The sequence below is a fragment of the Erpetoichthys calabaricus genome, chromosome 8 (assembly GCF_900747795.2).
Source record: "Erpetoichthys calabaricus chromosome 8, fErpCal1.3, whole genome shotgun sequence".
Taxonomy (NCBI): Eukaryota; Metazoa; Chordata; class Cladistia; order Polypteriformes; family Polypteridae; genus Erpetoichthys; species Erpetoichthys calabaricus.
In genome coordinates, this window is record NC_041401.2 from 11,536,239 (window position 1) to 11,548,672 (window position 12,434).

Genomic DNA, 12,434 nt, shown 5'->3' on the forward strand with positions numbered 1-12,434 from the left:
GGTTGCCACAGTGGATCATCTTCTTCCATATCTTTCTGTCCTCTGCATCTTGTTCTGTTACCCCCATCACCTTCATGTCTTCTCTCACCACATCCATAAACCTTCTCTTAGGCCTTCCTCTTCTCCTCTTGCCTGGTAGCACCATCCCTACCTTCTTCTTCTTCTATTTTTGGCTGCTCCTATTAGGGGTCGGCACAGCAGATCATCCTGTTTCATATCTTCCTGTCCTCTCCATCTTGTTCTGTTACACCCATCACCGTCATGTCCTCTCTCACCACATCCATAAACTTTTTCTTAGGTCTTTCTCTTCTCCTCTTTCCTGGCAGCACCATTCCTACCTTCTTCTTCTTCTTATGGCTGCTCTCATCAGGGGTTGCCACAGCGGATCATCTTCTTCCATATCTTTCTGTCCTCTCCATCTTGCTCTGTCACACCCATCACCTGCATGTCCTCTCTCACCACATCCATAAACTTTCTCTTAGGCCTTCCTCTTCTCCTCTATCCTTACCATCCTTCTCCCAATATACCCCTCATCTCTCCTCTGCAGATGTCCAAACCAACGTAATCTCGCCTCTCTGACTTTGTCTCCCAACCTGAGCTGACCCTCTAATGTCCTCATTTCTAATCATGTCCATCCTTGTCACACTCAATACAAATGACATCACTTTTCTACGTAGTCACCTTCCTTTGCAATGTGGTTTTCCCAGCGTCGTACTGACTTTTTAATGCCGTCATCAAAAAAATGTTCTTGCCTTCACTGTTTCCAACGAAAATGTAAAGGTGCAGAAACATTTTGAACGTTCCTCGTAGAAGAGAAGAGCACAGTAGCTCGTTAGCTCAGCTCTTTTTCTGAGCACAAGTCTTCAGATTACAGTGCCCAGTTACAAAGCTCTCCCATGGCAACTCTTGACTACTGAATTAACTTGTTTCTCAAAAGAGAGGTTACTGTCAAAGATTACACCAAGATTGCGGATTTGAGGTTTGCAAAAGACAGAGAAAGAGCCGAGAAGTCCAAGACCAATTTGGGCTTCAGCTGACGGACCCGCTATAAGCACCTCTGTTTTATTTTGATTCAAATCAAGAAAATTATTAGCCATCCAGAATCGTAGTTCAGAAAGACAATTGTGCAGTTGATTTATTGCAGAGTTGCAGACGGGAAAGATTTGAAACTCGATAACTCAACCAACAAGATTGTTGATGATGAACGTCTCCAAACTGTGATGTGTGAAGATGAATCAGTCATCAACAACAGACCCCTCACAGAACCATTTGGAAGCTCTGACACCCAATCACGTCACAGCTCACTGTGCCTCCTTTTCTAAAAATGATTGGTGTACCTGAAGACGCTGAAAGCAAATCCAATACATGAGAAGGCGGTCCATAGGGTACTTACCCAGACTTCCAAAATGGCTCACACCAAGAAGACATTCTGAGCCGGGAGACACTGTGTTAATAGTAGATGATGCTGCACTCCGCAGTCCATGGGTAATGGGGCAAGTCGTGAAGACAATTCAGAAGAGACCAACAGCAGCACACCGGACAGACCTGGGAGTAAACTACAAGAAACAGCGGATAATTGAAATAAGGAATTGTTCAGTGTTTGCCTGCAGTTACATTCCTAGTTATAACTAAATGTTAACTAAATTTAGAGTTTTTAGAATAATTTTTTGCGCCTTTTGAAGTGAAATACAATACCGTGTTAGCCATTGTGGATGTAGTGAGAAGTCAAGCCAAGTGATCCCTTTAAACAGCTAACTAAAAAGATTACAATATTGAGGTAACTCAGGCCCCTTCTTCAGCATACAGTCCTGTCTCCTCTTCTCTCCATACACCTCAGACTATAAATATGACACCCGGTCACGTCAGTGGAAGAAATTCTCAGATGATTTTGCACTTATGGAGTGTACTGATAATGGGGATGAGACGGACGAGTAGAAAACTTTGTTTCTTGGTGCAGTGGTAGGGTGTTGTACCGTGTTAGCCATTATGGATGTAGTGAGACGTCGAGCCAAGTGACCCCTTTTATTGGCTAACTAAAAAGATTACAATATGGAAGCTTTAAAGGTAACTCAGGCCCCTTCATCAAGTGAGATGTAATACTGAGACTGGAATTCCCTGTGTATATATAGACACCAGGACAGATACAGCATTGGAACACCTTTACGTGAGACATCTTAGATGTACAAAAATTAATAGACCTCTCCAGGCTGAGATTCATTTAGCAAGTGATGGGAATAATGAATGCTCAAGATCTTCTGATAAAATAATTGTCAAAAAAAGTCTTTTGAAGTTTCTGAAGTGGTGAGAAGTTAAGCAAAATGACCCCTTCTATTGGCTAACTAAAAAGATTACAACATGGAAGCTTTCAAGGTAACTCAGGCCCCTTCTTCAGGCAGGATGTAATACAGAGACTGGAATTCCCTGTGTTTATATAGACACCAGGACAGATACAGCATTGGAAAACCTTTACGTGAGCCATCTTAAATGTACAAAAATGAATAGACCTCATCAGGCTAAGATTCATTTAGCAAGAGAGGAGAACAATGTATGGTCAAGATCTTTGGATAAGATGATAGTCCAACAAAGTCTTTTGAAGTTTCTGATGCAGTGAGAAGTTAAGCCAAGTGTCCCCTTCTAATGGCAACCTAAAAAGATTACAATATGCAAGCTTTCAAGGTAACTCAGGTCCCTTCTTCAGCATACAGTCCTGTCTCCTTTTCTCTCTTCTCCATACACCTCAGACTATAAATATAACACCCGGTCATGTTGGTAGAAGAAATTCTCAGATGATTCTGCACTTATGAGGTGTATTGATAAGGGGGATGAGACTGAGGAGTGGAAAACTTTGTTTCTTGGTGCAGTAGTAGGGTATTGTACCGTGTTAGCCATCATGGATGTAGTGAGAAGTCAAGCCAAGTGCCCCCTTTTATTGGCTAACTGAAAAGATTACAATATGTGAGGCAACTCAGGCCCCTTCATCAAGTGAGATGTAATACTGAGACTGGAATTCCCTTTGTTTATGTAGACATCAGGACAGATACAGCATTGGAAAACCTTTACGTGAGCCATCTTAGATGTATAAAAATTAATAGACCTATCCAGGATGAAATTCATTTAGCAAGTGAGGGGAACAATGTATGGTCAAGATCTTCTGTTAAAATAATTGTCAAAAAAAGTCTTTTGAAGTTTCTGAAGTGGTGAGAAGTTAAGCATAATGACCCCCTTCTATTGGCTAACTAAAAAAATTACAACATGGAAGCTTTCAAGGTAACTCAGGCCCCTTCTTCAGTATACAGTCCTGTCTCCTCTTCTCTCCATACACCTCAGATTATAAATATGACACCAGGTCACGTCGGTGGAAGAAGTTCTCAGATGAGTCTGCACTTATGGGGTGAATTGATAAGGGGGATGAGATTGAGGAGTGGAAAACCTTGTTTCTTAGTGCAGTACTACGGTGTTGTACCATGTTAGCCATTATGAATGTAGTGAGAAGTCAAGCCAAGTGCCCCCTTTTATTGGCTAACTGAAAAGATTACAATATGGAAGCTTTCAAGGTAACCCAGGTCCCTTCTTCAGGCAAGATATAATACTGAGACTAGAATTCCCTGTGTATATATAAAGAGTCACCAGGACAGATACAGCATTGGAAAACCTTTATGTGAGCCATCTTAGATGTACAAAAATGAATAGACCTCTTCAGGCTAAGATTCATTTAGCAAGAGAGGAGAACAATGTATGGTCAAGATCTTTGGATAAGATGATAGTCCAACAAAGTCTTTTGAAGTTTCTGATGCAGTGAGAAGTTAAGCCAAGTGTCCCCTTTTAATGGCTACCTAAAAAGATTACAATATGCAAGCTTTCAAGGTAACTCAGGCCCGTTCTTCAGCATACAGTCCTATCTGCTCTTCATACACCTCAGAATATAAATATAAGACCCGGTCATGTCAGTGGGAGAAATTCTCAGATGATTCTTCACTTATGGGGTGTATTGATAAGGGGGATGAGACAGAGGAGTGGAAAACTTTGTTTCTTGGTGCAGTACTTGGGTGTTGTACCGTGTTAGCCATTATGAATGTAGTGAGAAGTCAAGCCAAGTGACCCCTTTTATTGGCGAACTAGAAAGATTACAATGTGTGAGATAACTCAGGCCCCTTCATCAGGCAAAACGTAATACTGAGACTGGAGTTCCCTGTGTTTATATTGATCAGAGACAGCATTGGAACACCTTTACGTGAGCCATCTTAAATGTATAAAACGAGTAGATTCATTCAGAAAGAGAGGAGAACGATGTATGGTCAAGATCTTTGGATAAGATGATAGTCCAACAAAGTCTTTTGAAGTTTCTGACAAGTATTTCAATATAATGTGGATCTGTACAGTAGTCAGGTTGTCTGTGTCAGTCTGAAAAACTCTGGTCTCTATTTAAACCGTGTTGTAATGTGTTCAATTTAGCCAGTCTTAGAAAGTTAACGTTAAATTTCCAGAAGTATCTCCTTAATTTCATTAGAATATCATTTTGTCAGATACCAAGGGCCGTTTATACCTCACGCTCAGAGTGCATACGCACACGCATCATGGCTGCCACGCATTCCCAGCATTCATTTGACACGTCTTCCAAAATTGACGTGATGCATGCGTGAGTTGCAGTACCAGAAAAAGTCGGTGTGTGGCGCAGTGTGGTAAAAGTCAGAACGTGACGTCAGAGTCTCACTTTACTATCGACTTTGCGAGTCGTACAGGACCAACGTGTGTGCTGCAGTGTTGGATGAGTGGTCCGATGTGGTGAAGCAAATCATCAAACTTAAATGCTGACGTACAAATGTATTCGTGGTGCTGTTCCTCATCTGTTTCTCGCATAGGCAATACAAGTGTCGGGTATTCCACAACATAATGACGCGATACATTTTATTTCGCCTTATACAATTTTGTGTATTAGGAATTTGTTAGTTTTCACATACCCCTTGGGGGTCAGAGCGCAGGGTCAGCCATTGTACAGCGCCCCTGGAGCAATTACAGGTTAAGGGTCTTGCTCAAGGGCCCAGCAGAGTAGGCAGTGACGGGGATTCGAACTGGCAACCTTCTGGATACCAGCACAGATCCTTAGCCTCAGAGCCACCACTCCGCTCCATAGGGGCTCACATGCCATCTTCTGTGCCGTCTTTTTTTTTTTGTTTGTTTGTTTTTGCACCTACGTAACATCATCAGAATGTACGGCGGCGTATTTGAGCTACAGAGAAAAACAAAATTAGAGACAGGGTGACGAAAAAAAGGTCTATTTTTTGAATAAAGTGGAAATTTCAACTTTAATCCCGTAGTTTATTTTGTCATTCAAGTAAATCGTCGTAAGCATCAACCCAGCTCAGCAGCAGGCAGCAACTGGCACACCGAACACGTTACATTTAGAATCCTGAGATTTATACTTGATATCACTTTCATGATGAAATGTGTTACATCAGTGGTTCTCAAACTGTGGGACAGGCCCCCTCTAGGGGGGCGTGAAGTAAGAAAAGGGGGGGGCTCGAAGATGTGAAAAAAAGAAAACAAGAATCGAAAATATGAATAATACATCTATTAAAACCAAAACAAATCAACTTAAACTACATTCTGATACTAGAAAAATAAATATAGTTAGATAAATGTCGATAAAAGTTAAGTAGGTATAATAAAATATCCATCCATCCATTTTCCAACCCGCTGAATCCGAACACAGGGTCACGGGGGTCTGCTGGAGCCAATCCCAGTCAACACAGGGCACAAGGCAGGAAACAATCCTGGGCAGGGCGCCAACCCACCGCAGGACACACACACATACCCACACACCAAGCACACACTAGGGCCAATTTAGAATCGCCAATCCACCTAACCAGCATGTCTTTGGACTGTGGGAGGAAACCCACGCAGACACGGGGAGAACATGCAAACTCCACACAGGGAGGACCCGGGAAGCGAACCCGGGTCTCCTAACTGCGAGGCAGCAGCGCTACCCACTGCGCCACTGTGCCGCCCTATAATAAAATATGCACCTATGATATATCATTAATTAAAAAAGAACAAATTGGTATTAGTGGGCTCCTTTCAAAAAAACGTTAGGGGGGGCGCGATTAAAAATGTTATGAAAACTCGGGTCGCAAATACTTAAAGGTTGAGAAACGCTGTGTTACATTTTACAGATAAATGGTTAACTTTGTTTAAATAATGAATACAGTTAGTAGTTACACATATGGGGTGGCAGAGCGTTTGTGTTGCTCTCTCACAGGGTTCTTCTCTGGTGTTCCCTGTCTGGAGATGGCATGTTTCCCTGGTGGGTTTCCACAGTGGGCTGCAGGTTCTTTCCAAACACATGCAAGTTTGGGGATTTTCTAAAATGACGCTAGTGTGTGTGTGTGTGTGTGTGTGTGTGTGTGCTTGTGTTCACCTTGCGATGAGCTGACGCCCCATCCAGGGATTGTTTTTGTCTCGTGCCCAACGCCTGCTGGAATGGCCGTGTCCCTGGATTGATGGAGGTGATCATTAAACATCCTTTTCAGAGATCTTGTGGCAAGGTGTCCTGGGAATTTAATGGCTGTTTCAGGCACTTCACAACACAGTGATGCCGAACGTTGTTTTCTCACTGTGATGATATCTTGCACTGCCACCTGGTGGAATTCTCCAGATTTACATAAAATACACGCGCAAGTATAAACAGGACAACGCTTGGGTAGCAGTGGCGTCCACTGGAGCACGAGTCACGTCACGTGAAGTATAAACCTGGCCTAAGACTACACTATAATTTAATACCATAATCTAACTACTGCGGTGGGCTGGCGCCCTGCCCGGGGTTTGTTTCCAGCCTTGTGCCCTGTGTTGGCTGGGATTGGCTCCAGCAGACCCCAATGACCCTGTAGTTAGGATATAGCGAGTTGGATAATGGATGGATGGATGGATAATCGTAACTATGAGAAACTGATATTCTAATGAAGTTAAGCACTTATATGAATTTAACATTAACTTTCTAAGAGTTGCTCATACAGACTATAAACTCTGCTAATTACATGACGACTACGTATAAAGCCACAGATTTGCTTAAACACACAGCAAGTTCCAATCTGTTTAGCGTAATCAGAACCTAACGTACAGAGCGTTACACGCACACACTAAACCGCCGTAAATTGAGTCACCAGTTTGATGCAGAAACCCGACTCCTTGAAAAACCTGTTTACACGCACAGCTCCACGAACGGAGTTCTAATTTGGAAAAACGCTTCTATATTTTCAATCAACGGCAACCATGAATCTGAGAAGAAGTCTGGAGTCTGCGTCTCCGGAGGTCGAGCTGTTAAGTTCAGCACAACACTCAGCTCAGGGAGGTTCTGCTCACTGGTGAGGCCTCATCTGGAGTTCTGGGTGCAGTTTGGGACTCCAGGCTACCAAAAGGATAAAGCAGCACTAGAGAAGGTCCAGAGAAGAGCGACTAGGCTGATTCCAGGACTTGGACAGCAGACAGGGTTGGGCGAATTTGTGGCCAATGAAATTTAATGTCAGTAAATGTAAAGGATTACATGTAAGAAGTAAAAATGTGAGGTTTGAATACACAATGGGAGGTCTGAAAATTGAGAGTCCACCTTATGAGAAGGATTTAGGAGTCGCGGTGAACTCTAAGGTATCGACTATCAGACGGTGCTCACATGCCATTAATTAGGCTAAGACAGGGGTGGGCAAAGTCAGTCCTGGAGGGCCGCAGTGGCTACGGGTTTTTGTTCCAACCCAGTTGCTTAATTAGAAAACAATCCTTGCCAATAATTACATTTCATGGATTGGTTCCTGCCTTGCGCCCTGTGTTGGCTGGGATTGGCTCCAGCAGACCCCCGTGACCCTGTGTTCGGATTCAGCGGGTTGGAAAATGGATGGATGGATGTTAGTGCTTTAACTCTGCTATGTCAAGTCATTCTCATATCCTAGATTTTTTTTTTCCATTCTAAGGATATCATCCAAATACTTTGAAGTGTAAAACGGGTTAGTAATTCTCAGTCCTTCACTTTCTTCTCTTCTCTTTCCTTCCAAGTATTTAATTAAACCAAACAGTGCACAATAAATACACACAGAGGTGTAAAGGGTAACAAGCAAAATGGATAACTGCTGGTTTCTTTTGTCATTTGCATCCATCCATTTTCCAACCCACTGAATCCGAACACAGGGTCACGGGGTCTGCTGGAGCCAATCCCAGCCAACACAGGACACAAGGCAGGAACCAATCCCGGGCAGGGCGCCAGTCCACCGCAGTGTCATTTGCATCTTATTGCTAATAAGGATCAATTAAAAACGGAGAATGCAGCTGTTTAAGACTTAAATAAGCAATAAGGGTTCAAAATCTTAATGAGGGAGACAACTAAAGTGAAGCAGAAGTGTTTCTAGAGCAATAAGGGCTTCTTATTAAGCAATTGGGTTGGAACAAAAACCTGCAGCCACTGCGGCCCTCCAGGAATGACTTTGCCCACCCCTGGGCCAAGAGAATGTCAGGTTATATAGCGCCTTGATGTGTGGAGTACAAGTCACAGGAGGTTCTGCTCAAGCTTTATAACACACTGGTGAGGCCTCATCTGGAGTCCTGTGTGCAGTTTTGGTCTCCAGGCTACAAAAAGGACATAGCAGTACAAGAAAAGGTCCAGAGAAGAGCAACTAGGCTGACTCCACAGCTTGGATGGCAGAAAGGCTTGGGGGAATTTGTGGCAGATAAAGTTTTAAGTCAGTAAATGTAAAGAATTACATGTAGAAAGTAAAAATGTGAGGTTCACATACACAATGGGCGGACGGAAAATTGAAGTATTTAGGAGTCATAGTGGACTCTAAGCTATCGACTTCCCAACAGTGTTCAGAAGCCATTAAGAAGGCTAAGAGAATGTCAGGTCATATAGCGCCTTGATGTGTGGAGTACAAGTCACAGGAGGTTCTGCTCAAGCTTTATAACACACTGGTGAGGCCTCATCTGGAGTCCTGTGTGCAGTTTGGGTCTCCAGGCTACAAAAAGGACATAACAGCACAAGAAAAGGTCCAGAGAAGACCAACTAGGCTGACTCCACAGCTTGGATGGCAGAAAGGCTTGGGGGAATTTGTGGCAGATAAAGTTTTAAGTCAGTAAATGTAAAGAATTACATGTAGAAAGTAAAAATGTGAGGTTCACATACACAATGGGCGGACGGAAAATTGAAGGATTTAGGAGTCATAGTGGACTCTAAGCTATCGACTTCCTGACAGTGTTCAGAAGCCATTAAGAAGGCTAAGAGAATGTCAGGTCATATAGCGCCTTGATGTGTGGAGTACAAGTCACAGGAGGTTCTGCTCAAGCTTTATAACACACTGGTGAGGCCTCATCTGGAGTCCTGGGTGCAGTTTGGGTCTCCAGGCTACAAAAAGGACTTAACAACACTTGAGAAAGTCCGTCGTGATGAATGTAATATTGTCTGGCAGTATTCCTAGGCAGCAGGTGGTGCCTCAGTGGGGTTGAAGAACATCTTTGAAGACGTTTTTGAGCTCAGTAAAAGGCTGCAGTTCAGATCAACTCAGTTTCTGGCCTCAGTGTCTACGATTGAATGTTTTGTTCGTCATCAGCTTCATATTACTGGATAGAACACCAGAGGAGAGCGACTCGGCTAATTCAGGGCTATAGGGGATGAGTGATGAGGAAAGATTAAAAGAGCTGAGCCTTTACAGGAGATTAAGAGGAGACCTGAGTGAAGAGTTTAAAGTGATGAAGGGAATTAGTCCAGTGGATCGAGACGGTGACTTTAAAATGAGTTCATCAAGAACACGGGGACACAGTTGGAAACTTGTGAAGGGGAAATTTCACACAAACATTAGGAAGTTTTTTCATCACACAAAGAACCACAGACACATTGAAGATGTGACCAAGTCGTGTTGTGTGGTAGACAGTAGGACTTTAGGGACCCCCAAAACTGAACCTCATCAGCATAAATTTAGAGATTTCTAAAAATATTGAGACACAGAATTGAAGATGTGAGTTCCAAAATCTGCTAATTACACCTTTTGGTAAAATGTAGTGAACACGTGATTGTGACTTTTCATGCAGTTGGTCATGCACCGAAAATATGTTTGAGCTTCAAAACCTGCTAATTGCAACAGTGTAGCGCTATAGTTTTAGGGATTTAGTTTCAAAATCTGCTTATGGACCCAGATTTTCCTATTTATCTCCAAAATGTATCTTTTGTACTTAGCTGATTTTGGAACTGAGCTCTTCAATTTCAACCAGGAGAAGGAATAATGCGATAGTCCGAGTGTTTGCTTCAGGACATATCTTTGTGGACACTTCCCCCATTTTTTTTTTAATCTGTGGCTGCCAGATGTGCATGTGAAGCAAAGACATGCGGGGGGCTAACAGAGTGCGGTGGACACGCAAAATCCTGAGCTGTCATAACCCGGTTAAGGGTCTACATGGCCAACATAACTGGATTACTTGCGGAGAAATCTATCGGCGTACCACACAGCAGGTTTCTTGGCATCGAGATGTGCACATAATCCGAGTAACAAGAAAAAACAGTTGGGCCTCCGTATAGCATGTGCTTTAATAATCCGGCTATTCACAGAAACACGGATTCAAAAATGCCCTGCAGACGCTTCTTCTGGTGAGACAAACTGTGTTCACGCGTGAAGGTTTCCCCGTGTATGTGGCCGTGTGCAGTAAACCCGCTTTCAGAGTCTGTTATCCTGCGCACGTCCCACCAGTCTTTGCTTTTGCACACACGTCCAGCAGCCACGGGTAAAAAAAAAAAATGATGGACGTGTCCATGATGATACATTTCAGCCAATCGCGTCATTCCTTCTCCTGGTGGTAAAAATCGATGTCGGTATTTGGGTGGAGTGGTGGCTAAGGATCTGTGCTGGTAGCTGGACAGTTGGCGGTTCAAATTACATTACTGCCAGAAGGGATCCAACTTGATGTGGAAATTACTCCGGGGGGTCGCCGTATAATGGCGGACCGTGTGCTCTGACGCCCCCCCGAAAGCTCTTGCAACAAAAGGATTTCCCTTAAGGGATTAACTAAGTATATCAAAATATTTACGGAATTGCAAAATCTATGTTGATGGGCCGCTGTATGCAGTGCTAAGCATCTTGAGCATGGGAAAGGCGCTATATAAAGAAAATGTATTATTATTATTATTATTATTATAGTAGCTAATCAACTTTAGGAACCTGGAAAAGGCCAGCTACACCATAACATAACCCAACTAACTAACAAATGGCTCTCACAAGTACCAGTAAGCCCACGATTCTCGAAAGAATCGCAAATCCAAGAATGGCAATCACTTTCTGTTCCCAAACACATTTGTACTAAAGCGGTTTGTTTGTGTGGGCGCCTTCGTTCATTGTGTTTATCCATATGGGCTCGTTTAATGACGTCCTTGCTTGTGGTGTTTCTGAAGCGCGTTGCAGGAGCCTCCGTGTATTGTTTTAATCCATGCGGTCTCGTCTCTGTTGTTCTGTGGCTGTGTCGTTAGGCAGAAGTCGTGTACTGTTAGGAAGTCATAATCCAGCTCGAACGTAAACATCAACTATGTATTGTTGAGTTAGCATTCCTGCATTGATCAATGGATTAAACTCGTGTCTTACTGAGAGTCTGCAGGAAAAATATTGTTTCATTGATACACGTGATCTTTTCTGTGCTTGATTTTTTTTATATCTGCAAATGCCAGCACTCCATCCTTCCTGGCCAGTTGGAAACAGAATGGGGTATGTCAAAGTATCAAGTTTAGGAAACAAATGTCCACGTGTTGGAATTTAGGTTGGTTGGTTCCATCAGGACGTAAATGCATGACAATATCGCGGTGAAACGGAGGCTCACCGTCTTTACTTTGAAACACAATTGCCACTTCATTAACGATGGGAACATTGTATCATCTCGGATCGTGTTCTTTGTCCTTTATTAGCACTAAGGCAATTGTAGTTGGTGCCACACCCTCCGCCTCGGCTTTGGTATTGGCTTCTCTTTCAACCTCATGTAGCATTTTTATAGAGTTAGCTAATGGGTGATTGTTTATGACTTCAGTGCATCCGGAAGTATTCACAGCACATCACTTTTTCCACATTTTGTTATGTTACAGCCTTATTCCAAAATGGATTAAATTCATTTTTTTCCTCAGAATTCTACACACAACACCCCATAATGACAACGTGAAAAAAGTTTACTTGAGATTTTTACAAATTTATTAAAAATAAAAAATTGAGAAAGCACATGTACATTAAGTATTCACAGCCTTTGCCATGAAGCTTAAAATTGAGCTCAGGTGCCTCCTGTTTCCCCTGATCATCCTTGAGATGTTTCTGCAGCTTCATTGGAGTCCACCTGTGGTAAATTCAGTTGACTGGACCTGATTTGGAAAGGCACACACCTGTCTATAGAAGGTCCCACAGTTGACAGTTCATGTCAGAGCACAAACCAAGCAT